Source organism: Crotalus tigris, unplaced genomic scaffold (genome assembly GCF_016545835.1).
Source record: "Crotalus tigris isolate CLP2741 ecotype Arizona unplaced genomic scaffold, ASM1654583v1 scf7180000024293.1627790, whole genome shotgun sequence".
Taxonomy (NCBI): domain Eukaryota; kingdom Metazoa; phylum Chordata; class Lepidosauria; order Squamata; family Viperidae; genus Crotalus; species Crotalus tigris.
Genome location: NW_024100466.1, coordinates 475,522 through 490,183, shown reverse-complemented (window position 1 = coordinate 490,183; position 14,662 = coordinate 475,522). Strand labels below are relative to the sequence as shown.

General features: G+C 48.6%; 1 long non-coding RNA gene across 1 annotated transcript; it reads left to right on the top strand.

Annotated features, from left to right (window-relative positions):
• Nucleotides 1–1,798: 1,798 nt before the first annotated feature.
• On the top strand, nucleotides 1,799–12,903 carry LOC120299398. Its single transcript, XR_005554411.1, has 3 exons — nucleotides 1,799–1,898; nucleotides 4,274–4,560; nucleotides 12,088–12,903. It is a non-coding gene; the product is annotated as an uncharacterized LOC120299398 (long non-coding RNA).
• Nucleotides 12,904–14,662: the final 1,759 nt, after the last annotated feature.

The following is a 14,662-nucleotide window of genomic DNA, read 5'->3' as shown; positions in this document are numbered from 1 at the left end:
CCTCTTTAATGGGAAACCAGTGCTTATCTTTCACTGCACGAGTACTCAATCCTGAGATGAATTTGAGAGAAGACACATGGATTTCATCTTCAACGGAATCGCTGTGATTTCTGTCTTTGCTTCTGATGCTTGTGAAGTAAGAAAAATCTTGCTCACACATGTAAGAAGCTGGAGACTGCAGTGCCTTCCTCGCATACATGTGCTCTCTCTCCCTCTCACGCTCTCACCTGCTGCTCCACTCACAGCCCTGTGTGCAGCCCCCGGCCTGGAGTCCACATGTGCTCCGGGTGGGCCAACTCAGTCTGCTTTTTCAGAATGACTCATCTTCTTGGGAGCCCCGAGAGACTTCCCATGAAACCCTACAGGCCTGTGGAACCCTGGCTGAGAAACCCTGATCTAGAGTTTTCTCCCATCACGGTTACAATATTTTGGGTGCAGAAATCTACATAACCCTGAGACAGGCGGCAGAGGATTCCTCTCCAAAACACAGGTCATCCTTGATTATAACCATAATGGAGACCTGAGTTACGATTGTAGATCTTGCCAGTTGTTAAGTAGATCATCACAGGGCAGGTCTGGTTTTATGAATTTTTTTTGTGGTGGTGTCAGATGCCTGGTAGGCATCCTGCCATCAAAGACTAGGAGGGGAGGAGGGGAGAATAGATGTGTGTACATGATGGGATGTAGGGAGGGGGGAATGACAGGCAATAAAGACCAGAGGCTCGGAACCAGTTTGCACCAGCATCCAAGGCCAGGCACCCCGAGGAAGAACGTGAATTGCCCCAAAACACCTCAGGGGGTTCCAATTGGCTGAAGACAGACTGGTCGTGGGGGGGGGGCTGGGATGAGGGGAAACGTTTCTGTATCTTTTGAGTGTGGGAAACCCAGAACTAGCCTGACTTTACTGCAGCCAACTTCTTTCAGTAAAAGAACCTTTTGCTTCAATCCAATAGAGCCAAGGGTCTTTCTTTCCTAAGGGATCAGATTGGGGCAGGTCTGACAGACGGTTGTTGAGTGAATCACCACGGTTGCTAAGAGAACCCATGGTCTACAATGGGCATTTTTTTGCCAGCAACCAGAAGTAAGTGTTCCAGCAAAAAACATTGTAAATTGCAGTCATGTGACCATGGGAAGCTGGAAACGGCCGTAAATCACGTGACTTGGGGCAGAGAACGGGCATTGGAACGTTGCATTCATACCAAGTGTAGTTGCCAGGATTTTTGCATCCATCAGTCTGGGTTGTTATTAATTGGTGGCCCTTACCATTTTCCACGAGTGCCTCCCACGCCATAGAACCAGCAGCATGGCTGAAGGGATCCGTTCTCCCACGAGCCCATGTTCCACTTACATTCGCGGAGGAAATGGAAGTTCTTCCTGGGAAGGAAGAATTCCATAGACTTGGCATGATGCAATTTCCCTTCCCAATTTTGCCTGTTCTGCATCCACTTCTGGTGAGTGGAGGGGAGACGCGCCGTCTGGCTGTCAAACAGCTCCACAGAGACACCCGCTGCCCTCAGCAAAGGAAGGTAATCGGATTAGAGATTTGAGCTGCCTTGATTGGGTTATACCGAGTAATGTATTTGGGGCTTGGCTAATCAAGACAGAGATCCAGCCCGGCTGCTTCTTGTGGAGGGTAGCAACCCCAGGAAAGGGTAGGTGAACAAGGGGGAGCACAGCTCCGGGGGACAATTTGCAGCCTGCAGAATGGGGGGAAAGGAAAACAATGTGCATTGCTCTTATATTTATATATTACCTGCATTGGCAGGTCACGTGAATCTTGGTTGCAAGACTTTGATTTGGACTGGCTGACAAACCTGACCCGGCTCTCTGAACGTCAGCCAGCTTTTAGAACTTAAGAAGCGGCTCGGATGAGAAGCTAAACGTTTTCAAGGAAAAAAGTAAGACAGTCCAGTTGCCTTTTGAAAAAGCACCTTTGGGATAACCATGACCGGGATGATTGGGAATCTCCACAGACATTTCTCTTCCGGAGCTTCCTCTTTGATTTACATTCCTTGTTTGCCCTTATCTGTTCAGCCAGGACACGGAGAAGGAAGCTGCGTCCACATCAGGGCTGGATGCCAGCTCTTGCACACTTGCTCTTTGCACGAATGTGCTCACAACCGCTCTGCTGGCCCAAGGTGGCCCTGCCCTGGGCAGAAGGGGGGCGGGTTGTGAAAATCCCCTGTGGCCAAAGGGGGCGGAGAGGCTTCTCGCAAGCGCTGCTCCTGGGGGGCCCAGGGCCTCCCCTCCCTTCGGGACCCCTTCCCGCCCGAGCGGTGCCCTCCGCCCCCTTGCTGTCATGTCAGATTAGGCTTCCTTCCTTTCCCACGCCGGCCCAGGCGCCGCGTTCGCAGCTGCGACGCACACGAGCCTCAGGGAGCGGCGCCGCGCCATTCGCCCCGGAGCCTCGGGGGTGCCGAATGCAGCCCCCCAGGCGGGGCCGGCGCTCGCTCGGGGGGCTCACGGGAGGGGGCTGCCTCTCCGGTTGGACCCCGACACGTTTCCCTGGCCTGGGGGGGGGAGGGGAGCCGCTTTTGGATCCACAGGTGCTGCAGCCTTATTCCCAGCTGCCCCCCACGGAAGAAAGGGAGAGGGGAGCTGGACCTTCCTCCCCCCTTGGGACCCTCGGCGCCGAGAGGCTGCGTCGCTTGAGCTCGAGAGAAAAAGGGCAAGAAAAGCGGGGAAGAAAAAGCCCCCCCCCGCGCGCTCTTCGGCCGCCCTTCTTAGCCGCCGCCTTGGCTTCGGGCTGGCGCGTCGCGGCCTCCTTCGGCTTCGCCCGGCGCCCCAAGACGGGCCCGACTGCTCGCGAGGGGGCGGTTTCCGACGGAAGGGCCGCTTGTTGCAAACCCCCCTTGGCGAGTTTTAAGGCTGCCTTCGAAGACCTTTCAAGGCTCCTCCCGCCAGCGACCCGGTTCTCAGCGTGCATCGGTCCTGGCAGGCGCGGGGGGAGGACACGGCGGGCGGGGGGGGGACATTGAGGCTGCTCTGTTCAACCCGATGCTTCAGGCGGGAATCCAACCGGAGGCCCGCGGGCGCCTCCATCCGAAGCCGCGGCGGGAGGTTTCTGCCTGCCTCCCCCGAGGACGGCGGCTGCGCTCGCGGCTGCTTTGGGGCCGCTGCCCGGCCTGCCCGAAAGAAGCCTCTTCCCGCCCCCTGCTCGGCCGGGGCTGGAGGGAAATGAATTGCCAATCGGGGGACCCGGGAGCAGCCCGGCGCGCTAGCGGGACTTCCCGCGGCCCCTCTGCCAGACGGGCGGGGGCCCGCCAGCCTCGCCCTCCGGCGCCCGACTCGCCCAGGAGGCTTCCCCGTACGCGGTGCCGCGGCCGCCGCTGGCCGCCTTCTGCCTGCCCATCTCCGGGGGCCGCGGGGAAACCTCTCCTACACACAATGATGAAAAAATGAGTGATATGCAGTGGCAGAACCTGGCTCTCTGTCCCAGATTAAATTGGCCATTTGTGCTTCCTAAAGGAGTGTTCAAACCAGGTCCGCAGGTAGTCCTTGACTTACAATCCTAACTGAGCCTGGAATTATGGTCATAAGATATCATTAAGTGGGTCACCATGTAATTGGACCCAATTTTATGATATGTTTTGCAGCAGTCGTCACGCAGTGGGCATTTTTGCCGGAAACTGGAAGTAAATGCTGGAAACTGGCAAAAATAATCAAAACCCACATTCACACGACTGTGGGATGCCGCAAACAGCCGCAAGGGTGAGCCGAGCACCCCGGATTGATGCTTCAGACGCTCACCTGCCCCCCCCCCCATTCCTGCTAGGATCTCTGCACCTCACCGAAATGTATGACTAGTCAGCAAGCAGCAAGATGCCAGACTGATCAGTCACACTTAAGGAAAGTTTGGCAACAGCTGTGCATATTTAGCAGTTAGGGAATTTAAACCTCACAGTGATGGTTTCCCTCCCTAGACACAACTTGAGCGCCTGATTTCATCTCTGTGGCTTTTGCCTGGAGTCCAGTTATTTATTCACCCCGGTTTGTTAATTGGCTAAAACTTGATTTCTCCCTTGATTTGGCATGCAATCTTTGGCTTGACCTTGGACTGCTGGACTAGGAATTTGTCCATCTAAATTCTTATCTGCAAGCAATACCCATTTCACCCTTTGCATTTCTCCGGCACCATAACTCAGTGATGCCTTGTCCTGGGCCAGAAAAGGTCCGGAATGTTCATTATTAGGTGGCTTTACTTCCCAGGCTTGACTTTGTGATTTAAAGCCATGGTTCTTAATTAAATCATTGACCTTCTTTCTTTCTACAGGTGCGGCTTTTCCTAAAACGAATAACTTGAGAGATGGAGATACTGTCCCCGCCAGTACCACCTACCTCCCTTTGTTCCCGGCAAGTGATGGTGGCTCAGCACAGCTGTGGTGTGAAATCAGAGCATCCACTTCACACACGGCCACCAAGAGTTTCATTGCAGAAACCCTTTTCATTACTGTACAGAGAAGGCGTCATCCTGTCCTGCTCACTGCCTGTTTTTGCACCAGATCTCGCTTCTCTCAGGGAAACGTGACCAGGGAGGACTCAGCCCACTTGACACTGCCGGTATGTGCACTGTCCAGTTCTGGTCATCTCTTCTAAGAAGGAACTGGAGACACAGTTTAGGGAAAGGCCAACGAGGCCCATCAGAGGCCCTAAATTGTAATTCTTTGATTCCAAAATAATATAGTTTAAACTTAAGTTACCTTGGGATTTGGGTTGGAAAGGTGGGATATGAACCCCAGGAAGCCCAGGTAGAGGACCCTAAGTTCAGGATCTTTTCCAAGCTGAGTCAGCAGCTTTGAAAAATGGCTTATTCAAAGCTCATGCCTGAACGTTTGCGGGTGGCTGAGATACTTGTTCAGGTGTGCCCTCTTGTAGAATTCACCTGAGCCCTGAAGGCACTGCTGTTGAGTGGCTTTCCTATTGCTTTGATGCCATTCTATGCATTACGGCAGCTACCCTTCCCTTTCCGGTAGAGAGGGCTCTCTTGCACTGGATGCCTGAAGCGACCCCTATCTTGCCTGCCCTTTGGGGGTACTCCGGTCTCGTAGGCAGCAGCCAAGCCTTGCGAAGCCAGAGGCGTCACAGGCCAAGGGCTAGCAAGGAGGCCAGAGGGGTCCTGGGGGCCGGCTCTGGGCTCCTCTTGGGGTATGGCAGGGCTGGGACTGGCTTTTGCTGAACACAAATGCTCAGCTAAGAGGTCCTGAATTTCACTGCCTGTTAGCCTGGATGCTTTTTTTCCCAGCTGCTACTGAATATTTGATGAAGTCTAAAATAACTATAAACTGCATTAAAGCTGGACTGATGGAGCCCTAGAGAGCATTTCAGCTCTCAAGATATTGCACAGCCATGCTACTTGTTCAGTTATGGGAATGCCATTAATGATACCAGTCTGACCTTAATGGGGCAGAGAGAGAAATCCAAGAGCAGCTGAAAATGCCCACTCCAGGAGGCCGGCTCAAGAAGGTGGGGGGTGATGCAGCCCTCTCTCTTTGCCCAGCAGGTGGGCAGCTGGGCTCTTCCCTTGACAAAAGGACAGGTGTGCGATTGGATTAGTCCAAATTCAACCAGTGAGCCTCTGGGGTTGGATGTGGATTTAAGCCTAGTCCACACCTGCCTGGCTGGTCCTGGTGCTGGGGGGTCAGTTGCCACCTAAGCCGTTTTTTCTCTGGTCCTGGTTGGTTGTGGGGATGGTGAGAGGCTGGTGTTGACTGGTAGATGCTGAGGATCTTTGGCCTCTGCTTTGAAGTCCTTAACCAAAAAGAGACAGAACAGGGCTCCAGCCTTCTGGATGACCAGTAGCCATCAAAACAGCCATCAACAGCTATGGCTGTTGGTTCAAGGTGGCTTACATAATCTATGCAGCCTTCTCCTCAGTTAAGACATGCTGCTTCATGCAGGTATCCCTAAAATGTGATGCATGCTTGTCTGCCCACGTCATCACCTACCCTCAGGGAACAACAGCTAGAGCTGAATTGGAGCTGGCTGAAGTCAGCAGGCTGCCCCCTTCCAGGGCCATTCCGACTTTCTTCTCGGAGCCTGATCTCCTTGGGAAGGCACAGGAGCCCAATCCTCCCTTGGTTTCTCTGTAGAAGGGTGTGGGGTGTGTGTGTACGTTTGCTGAGACTCTTCGGCAACCACACATCTGTTGCAGCCGTTGCTGTCTGGGGTTTCTGGAAATGGCCTTCAGCCCTTTGAATCCTCTGGCAGACTTAGGGGGCTGCAGCATCTCCTAAAATGAGGCCTCCACCCAAATCCTGTATTGCCAGAGTCTGTCCTGTTCAGGAAATCATACTGACAAATATCCTCCTGAAACAGTCTGAGCAGCAGACTAGAGGTTGCAAGAGCCATTCAACTTATGGACTTTCGGTACCTTTGCATCTCCTTTTTTGAAAAGTCTTGTGATGAACTTGAAATCTAGCACTTTTTTTGTACCATTTTGGTTATTGCTTACCTTCAGCAAAGCTTTCAACAATCTCCTGTGAGATTCTAGTAGGGGCGGAAGATGGCAAAATGTGCTAGATAAATTTGAAGATAACACACAAAGATAAGAGAAATAGCAAAAAGCATCACAATTTAGGAGGATCTTGTTAAGTTGGAAAAATGCACAAGATCCAAGAAGACAACATTTGATACAAACAAATGCAAAGTTGTACAACAAAGGAATGAGTACAAGATGAGAGAGACGATACTAATCAACAATGTGAAATAATCCGAATGTCTTGATAGATCACAAGGTGCCCATGAGCCAAGAGTGTGATGCAGCTGCAATAAAGAAAAAGATGCTATATTGGGCTATTTCAGCAGGAATCTTGTGTCATGATCGAGAGATGTTACTATTCCTCTCTATTCTGTATTGGGTCAATTGCATATAGAGTGTGGCCAAAGGAAAGCAATCAAGATAAAAAAAAGCCTGGAAGGAAAAACCTAGGAGGGATGGACAGAGACATACATATATATTTTTTTAGTCTGGGGAATAAAATGCAGCAGAGGGAGATGATAATATACCACATTTACAGGTATCTGAAGGGTCACCATGAAGGGGGTAGAGCAGAGCTGATTTAGAAAACAGAACAAGTAGTAATATAAGGAATTTAATGTGTAATAGTAAGAGATTTCCTTAAGAGGTGGTGGATTTTCCCACACCAGAGTTCGTTCAACCAAGCCTGGATGGGCATTTGTCAGGATCCCTTCCAACCCATACGTATTATGGTTCCACCAGTCTATTGCCTATGGATTTCCATTTTTATCTAGCTTTTTAATACTTTGATGAGATCATTAGCAGGCTTTTAAAATGATGCTTGGTCATTCAGACTTCCAAAAGCCATTAAGTAAAGCTGATAAAACCTGACTGATACAGCAAAGTGGGTTTGTCACTCACCCCCATGTTTCTATGCTGATTGAATTTAATAGTATCTAGATAGCAAATCAGAATTAGCCAGAAAAATGTTCCTGACTTCCAGGATGTATTTACTGTGTTAGGAGTTTGGTAGCAACCTCAGCCAGTCTCTGATGGCTGACCATCAGAACTTCCCAAATTTCACAAGGTGCAGATCAGGGAGCACGTCTTCCAGGCTGGAAGGACAGAAGAGACAGAAAGAGCCTGCCAGCAGAATCCTGATCCAGACGTTTCAACAATTGCCAGTTCAAGCCCACATGTGGTTTATCTCTCTGCCCAGTCAAGAAGTGGAAAGGTGCGATGGCCAGATTTCCTGGAAGGACTGGGATTTCTCGCTGCTCCTTACTTTCTGCAGCAGCCTTGCACTGGATCACCAGGTCTGACAGCAGTCAATAGCCTTGATGCTGTCTGGGTCAACAGGTTTTACTTTCTCTTCATAACCTGGATTGTAGCTCAACAATGGGTTTAATCATGGTAGGTCTGCATCTGCACCTCAGCGTCTGGAAGAGCATCTGAGCATCCCTCTCGCCTACATGTGATTGAATTTCCACCCTGCTGCTCTCAGTTTTCTTTGTGTAAAGGAAGCCAATTACCAGCAGCTGGTGAGAATGAAAATGATTATTAATTTCACACATAACATAATGCTTTGTGCTAATGATCCTCCACAGTGTGGTGTGGCATCAAGAGCAATCCAATCCAGATGCAGGAGGAATGAGTAATGTGCGCCACTCCAGCACACTCAGGTTGTTTCTTCCCCAGTCACAGCTTCATTCCAGGCCTGACCACAGCCTTTGCACTTCTGGCATGCAGCAGCAGCAAACAGAAACCATCTTTCAACCCTGATAGAAAGCAGACCCTCTGTGCATGTACGCTCCCATCTTTGGACTCTCAGGAATCAGTACCATTTCTGGTCCAGCTCTGCCATCCTCTGCTCACAACCACACCTGGAGGGAACCAAGCTTGACTTTACTATATTGGCGGCACAAGACTGAAACTAATGCAAGGTTTAGTTTAGTTCATCTTAACCAGTGATTACCTCATCTTGTTCCATACTTGCAGTTTTGCTGTTCCTTGATTACTACTAGGACCCCAAATTTGTGCAAAACAAGCATATTAAAAAAACAGGACTAAATAAGTCCCGGGGAATCAGCCCATTTCAGAGACATGTGAAAATGCTCTAATGCTGAGAAAGATGGAAAGCAAGAGAAGTGGATGGCCAGCAGGAAGGCAGATGGACTTACAAAGAGGATGGGGACATCACTGGAAGAACTGAAGGACCAGGTTAGGGATAGACTGTCATGGAGAAAATGGATGAGGTTACTAAGAGTTGACGATGACTCCATGGCACATAATCAATTAGGCTGGAATTCTCAGGAATAGCTTGTTCTGATGAGGAAAGCTTTTGCTATGGCCATTTCTATTCCTGGTTATCCGCTGTGAAGAGTTGCTCTCTCCTTGAACATCACAGCATGTCTGTACAGGGTGACTAGGAGGGAAGAAGCAGAATGGCTCAACAGCAGGTGCAGAACCTCTTTCAGTTGTCAGAAATGAGATGGGTTTGGCTTTCATTCCACTCTCCATGGTCAACTGCACAACTCCCTGGTGTCAACTCTTCAGATGCTGTGGAAGAAGGGCTCATATTTCCCTGGGCATTAATTTCACCCTTTATCTAAGGGAAGGGGAGGGGAAGGGAGGGGAGGACTGGGTGACTGCCTGGGCTTGGTCGCCCCAGATTCTGTGGAAATGCTTTCCAACAGCAGCCGCTGCTTCTGAATTAACTAGAGATCAGGATGACAAAGGGGAGAATTTATATGAGAATAAAATCATATTAAGTATTTTGGCTATTAAATTGCTGTCACCTGTGATGTATGCTAAAATATTACCAAAATATTGTGTCCCCACTGGGATACAGAAGAAGAATAAGTGACAGCCTTGGATTCTGACCATGGCAGGGTTAGGTAGGAGGTGCTTTCTATGAGAGAGAGATAAACTCTACTTGATCTGCAGGACTCAAGTCCTCTAGCTGAGATCAGGAGGTTTACAGCCCAAGAGAAGCAGGGTGCAGGTGGAAGGAGTGCAGACAAAGACAGACCGATCAGTTTGCACTTGATGCAGGTATAATTTGAGTCCTCCACGGGCAGGAGTGCAAACATAGCACACACCTTGTGGGTCACCCGGGTGCTAGCCTCTTTCTCCACAGCATTGTTGCTGTTCAGGATTTGTGAGATGCAAATAGATATTCTCTTGTAGAGTTCCTGCTTTAGAGTTTTAGTTGAAGGAGAATTGCATCCCATCACTCTACCCAGAATAGCTGACGGAAGAAGGGGTAAGCAGAGAGATGGTCAGAGTTTTAAGTGGAGGAAGGAGGCATTGTCAGAGGACAAAAGACCTCGTTCATGCATGACTTGGTGGTGGACAAGCAAACAGAGTCACTGGATATTTCTGAGACATCGGTGGACAAGGATATGCCAATCTCTCTAGAAATATGCCCACCCAGGTTTTGAGTCCATTGGTAGTCTCAACACCAAGGCCAAGAGAGAAGCAGGTGGCAGGTTGTGTATTGCACAGATCAGGTTATTCCCACAGCCATTTCCTCAAAGAGTGTCTGCCAATCCTGTGCCATCAGTCTGGAAAGGGATGCTTTGATACAGAAGAGGAATGAAACTCTGTGTTGATAAGAAGCCTTTTCTGAGATGCCATCATCCCTTTAGGGTTCTTGATCTGCATTGTGTGCTGGTCTCAGAACTGCTTCGTGGTGCTGCTGAGGGAAATTTGTAGCAACATGAATCCAAGAACAAATTCCAGCAGACAGAGTGATATTCTAATTAATTAGACTCATAAAGAGTAATTTTATCAGTCATGGCATCAGAAGCAATAGGGAGACACTACTTTATCCCAGCTAATGGGAGCCTCATGTCTTCAATTAACGTTTGGATTCCATATAAAACTGACATTTAGTAGAACAACAAATGAAATTTCCTTCAACTGCTTTTCCTCAAATGTCAGAAAACATGTTTTTCTTACTGGCCCTTTCAAAGCAGCCACTGCTGCAAACTGCCACGTTGCTGTTTTGCTCTGAAAAGAGAGTCCCTGTGGGGTGTTGCAGACCCATCTAGCCTAAGACTCCCTTGTCTAGAGAGCCACCTTTTCTGTGATTTTTCATCTCCATTACTACAGGATTGGGGCCTATCTGGGCCTGATCCCCAGATTTGCCTGGATCAGGTCAGAGATGAAAAAACGAATAACAAAACTGAGCACGACACATAGAATAGAATAGAGCTGGAAGGGACCTTGGAGGTCTTCTAGTCCAGCCTCCTTCTCAAGCAGGAGAACCTATACTATTCCAGGCAAGTAACTGTCCAGTCTCCTCTTAAAGACCTCCAGTGATGGAGTGCCCATGATCTCTGAAGGCAAGCCGTTCCACTACTGAATTGTCCTCACTGTCAGGAAGTTTGAACAATTAACCAGTGGAACCTGACATACTGATCTTTAACACCCACAATAAACTAAGAATGGTGCTAACAAGGAACCCTTGGCACTAGAAACTGCTGGGGGGAAAAAGAAGTCAAAATGCATGTATATCCTGAAGAAGGAGATGCAGAAAGAAAGAGGACAGCCAAAGTCTGGCTACACAAAACATTCAGTGAAATTCAGAAAAACAACATGCAGGAAATGAATAGAAACCAGATCATTAAAAAAATTGGGCAGCAAAACTTTTTCAAATGTCAAAAGTTGGATGGGACGTTAGAGGTTTTCTAGTACAACTCCCTGCTCAAGCGATACTATTTCAGACAAGTGGCTGTCCAGTCTCTTTTTAAAAGTCTTCATTGATGGAGCATCCACAACTTCTGAAGGCAAACTGTTCCACTGGCTAATTGTTCTCACTGTCAAGAAATTTCTCCTTAGTTCTAGGTTGCTCCTCTCTTTGATTAGTTTTCATCCATTGCTTCTTATTCTGCCTTCTGGTGCTTAGAAGAATAAATTGAACCCCCTCTTTTTTTGTGGCAAGCCTTGAAATACTGCTATCCTGTTGCCCCTAGTCCTCCTTTTCACTACTCAAATTCCTGCAACTGTTCTTCATATGTTTTAGCCCCCAGGCCCCTAATCATATCCACTCTTTCTAGAGCAGTGGTTCTCAACCTTTTTAATGCCGCGACCCCCAACCGGTCGTAAGTTGAGGACTACTCAACCGGTCGTAAGTCGAGGACTACTCAACTGGTGCAGCACCGTTTGCAGAATGGGACTTTTGGCGGGCTCAGCAGGGCAGAGACAGCCTGGACAATTCCTATTGGCTTTTGAAAGCCAATAGAATTAGACTCTATTCAAGAGAGTCTATTCTATTGGCTTTCAAAAGCCAATAGAATAAAAGGGAGTAGCACAGCTAAGGAAAAGGGGGAAAAAATGGCGGACTGCGTTGTTTGGCGACCCCCGTGAAATGGTCGTTCAACCCCAAATGGGGTCCCGACCCACAGATTGAGAACCACTGTTCTAGAGTCTCAACAACTTTTTTATATTGTGATGACCAAAACTGGCTGCAGTATTCCAAGTGTGGTTTTACCAAGTCATTACAAAGCAATACTAATATTGCACATGATCTTGATTCCATCCCTTTGTTAATGTAGCCTAGGATTGCATTGGCTTTTTTGGCAGCTGCTGCACACTATTGGATCATATTTGTGATTGTCCACTAGGACTCGACCCTTTCCAGCGTCCCCCAGCAGAGTGAAACTGAATGCAGAAGACAGAGCTCACCTTCCAGCGTCCACGGCGGCCGTGATGGCAAACCGGAAGTCTCGATCTTGAACCTGTCTTCTGAGGTGTTGGCTATTCCTGCCAACTTGGTGTCATCTCCAAATTTGATGAGTTCCTATTCCCTCATCTGAGTTGTTTATGAAGATACTGAAGAGTACTGGGCCTAAGACGGAACTTGTTCACAGACTATGCTTCTGCAGACTCACTCGGCCCACTCATGGGTTAATACGAAGAATGGCTTAGCCAGCCATGGGAGGGGAGATCCCCTTCCTCGTTTTCTAAAGGGATCCATAAGATGGGCTTCTCAGCATAGAAGGAGTATGAGATCAGTTGTGTTTCTGAAAAGCCTTTGAAATGTGGTTTTTCCACCAATGTTGGGGATCCCATGGAGCAACTGTAAGATGATTGCATGATATTAGGTCATTTTATTCTCCTGCAACCTTTTTATGTTTCATTTTTATTCATGTTTTAGTGTTTTGCATGTTTTATGTTTTTTCATATGAATTACTTTAATAGCATGTTTTAGTATTTATATAGCACATGTATGAATACAAATACAAAACCCAGCCATAAATATTAATCTTCTTTAGTGAGAACAGCTGAGTATGCTTAAGAGAGAAATTAACACCCGACTAACAAAATGACAGTGGCAAAGCTGTGGATTCCCTTGTGTACATGTGTGTGGGTGTTGAAAACTCTGGATGTCATCTTACCAGCCACACTCTCCCTTGCCCTCAGCTGCTGATGGGGGCGAGGAGGATCTGCTTGATCACATCTGGAGGATTGTCTGAAGAAACTCTCAACCTGGCAAGGGATGGGATTTGTCTTCCTCAGTCAAATGGGAAACTGAGCCTGAATCCATAGGGCTGGAAGGGACCTTGGAGGTCCTCGTCCAGTGATGGCGAACCTTTTAGAGACCGAGTGCCCAAACTGCAACCCAAAACACACTTATGCATTGTCGAGTGCCAGTTGGGTGTGTCCCATTGGGTAGGTGTGGCCCATTGGGTGGGCATGGCTGCGGTGGTAACAGCAGACTGAGTGGGACTAAAAAGTTCAATCAATCAATTTCAACTTTGCAAGATCTTTTTTTTTCCCACGAGAAGTTGAAATTGACTGATTGAACCTTTTGTTTTGTTTTTTTGCGGCGGCAGCCTAAAGCAAAAAGGTTTTATAAAACCCAGCTGAAGGCTTAGGGCTGGGGCGACGGTGCGCATGGCCACTGAAAGGGCTCTGAGTGCCACCTCTGGCACCCGTGCCATAGGTTTGCCACCACTGGCCTAGTCCAGTCCCCTGCCTAAGGCAGGAGCCCTTATTCAATGCTGGACAAATGCTGTCCAATCACTTCTTGAAAACCTCCAGCGATGGAGCACCCACAACTCCAGGAAGCAAGCTGCTCCACTAATTAATTGTTCTCACTGACCAGAAATTCCTCCTTATTTCCCGGGTTGAATTTCCCTCTGATGAGCTTCCACCCATTGCTTCATGTCCTGCCCTGAGATGCTATGGAGAATAAATTGATGCCCTCTTTCCTATGACAGCCCTTCATGTATTGGAAGACTGCTATCTTGTCTCCTCTGAACCTTTTCTTCATTAGGCTAAACATAGTATCCTCAGCCATTCATCGCATGCTGTCGTCTCCAGGCCCTTTATCACTTTTATTGCTCTTCTCTGCACTCTTTCTAGGGTCTCAGCATCTTTTTTTATCGTGGTGACCAGAACTGGATGCAGTATTCCAAATGTGGCCTCACTAGTGCAGTACAGAGTGGTACCACCACTTCCCATGATCCTGAGGCTACTGTATCCCTCTGTTGATGCAGCCCAAGACTGCCATGGCTTTTTTGGCAGATGTAGTGCACTGCTGGCTTATACTTAAGCAGTGATCCACTAGCACAGGGCTTTTCAATCAGTGGTACATGGACCATTGGTGGTACTTCGGCATCTGTCAGGTGGTACGCATAGAACAGGTTGAAAAGCAATGTTAAAAAAAAGTGTAAAAAAAGTGTAAAAGTCGATGAGGCGAAGTGGTGGCAGCGCCGCAGAGGCTTGTGGGAAAGTCAGCTGAAGCTGTGCAAGGTGTTGCCTGGGTTCTGCTGAGAGCCCAGGATCAGTGCGTGCAGCTCCAGCTGATTGACGCTTCCAGCACACCTGGAAAAGGAGGGGGGAGAGAGAGGAGAGGGTATAAAAGGAACAGCTTTTGGCCAGGGAGGGAGAGAAAAAAAAGACAATGGGGGAAAGAAGGGGATGGTGAAAGAGAGACAGAGAAGTACAGCCTTGAGGAGAGCAGTCAGCTGGAGGTGCACTGAAAAGGGGGGGGGGAGAGGAGATGATATAAAAGAATGGAGAGAAGAGAGCATATAAAAGGAGGGAGAGAGGTTGTGAGTGTTCCATCACTAGGGGTTTTTAAAAAGAGATAAAGCAGCCATTTGTCGGGAATGATCTAGGCTAGGATCTCCTGCTTGAGCAGGGGGCTAGACTAGAGGACCTCCAACCTCCCTCCCAGCCCTAGGATTCTAG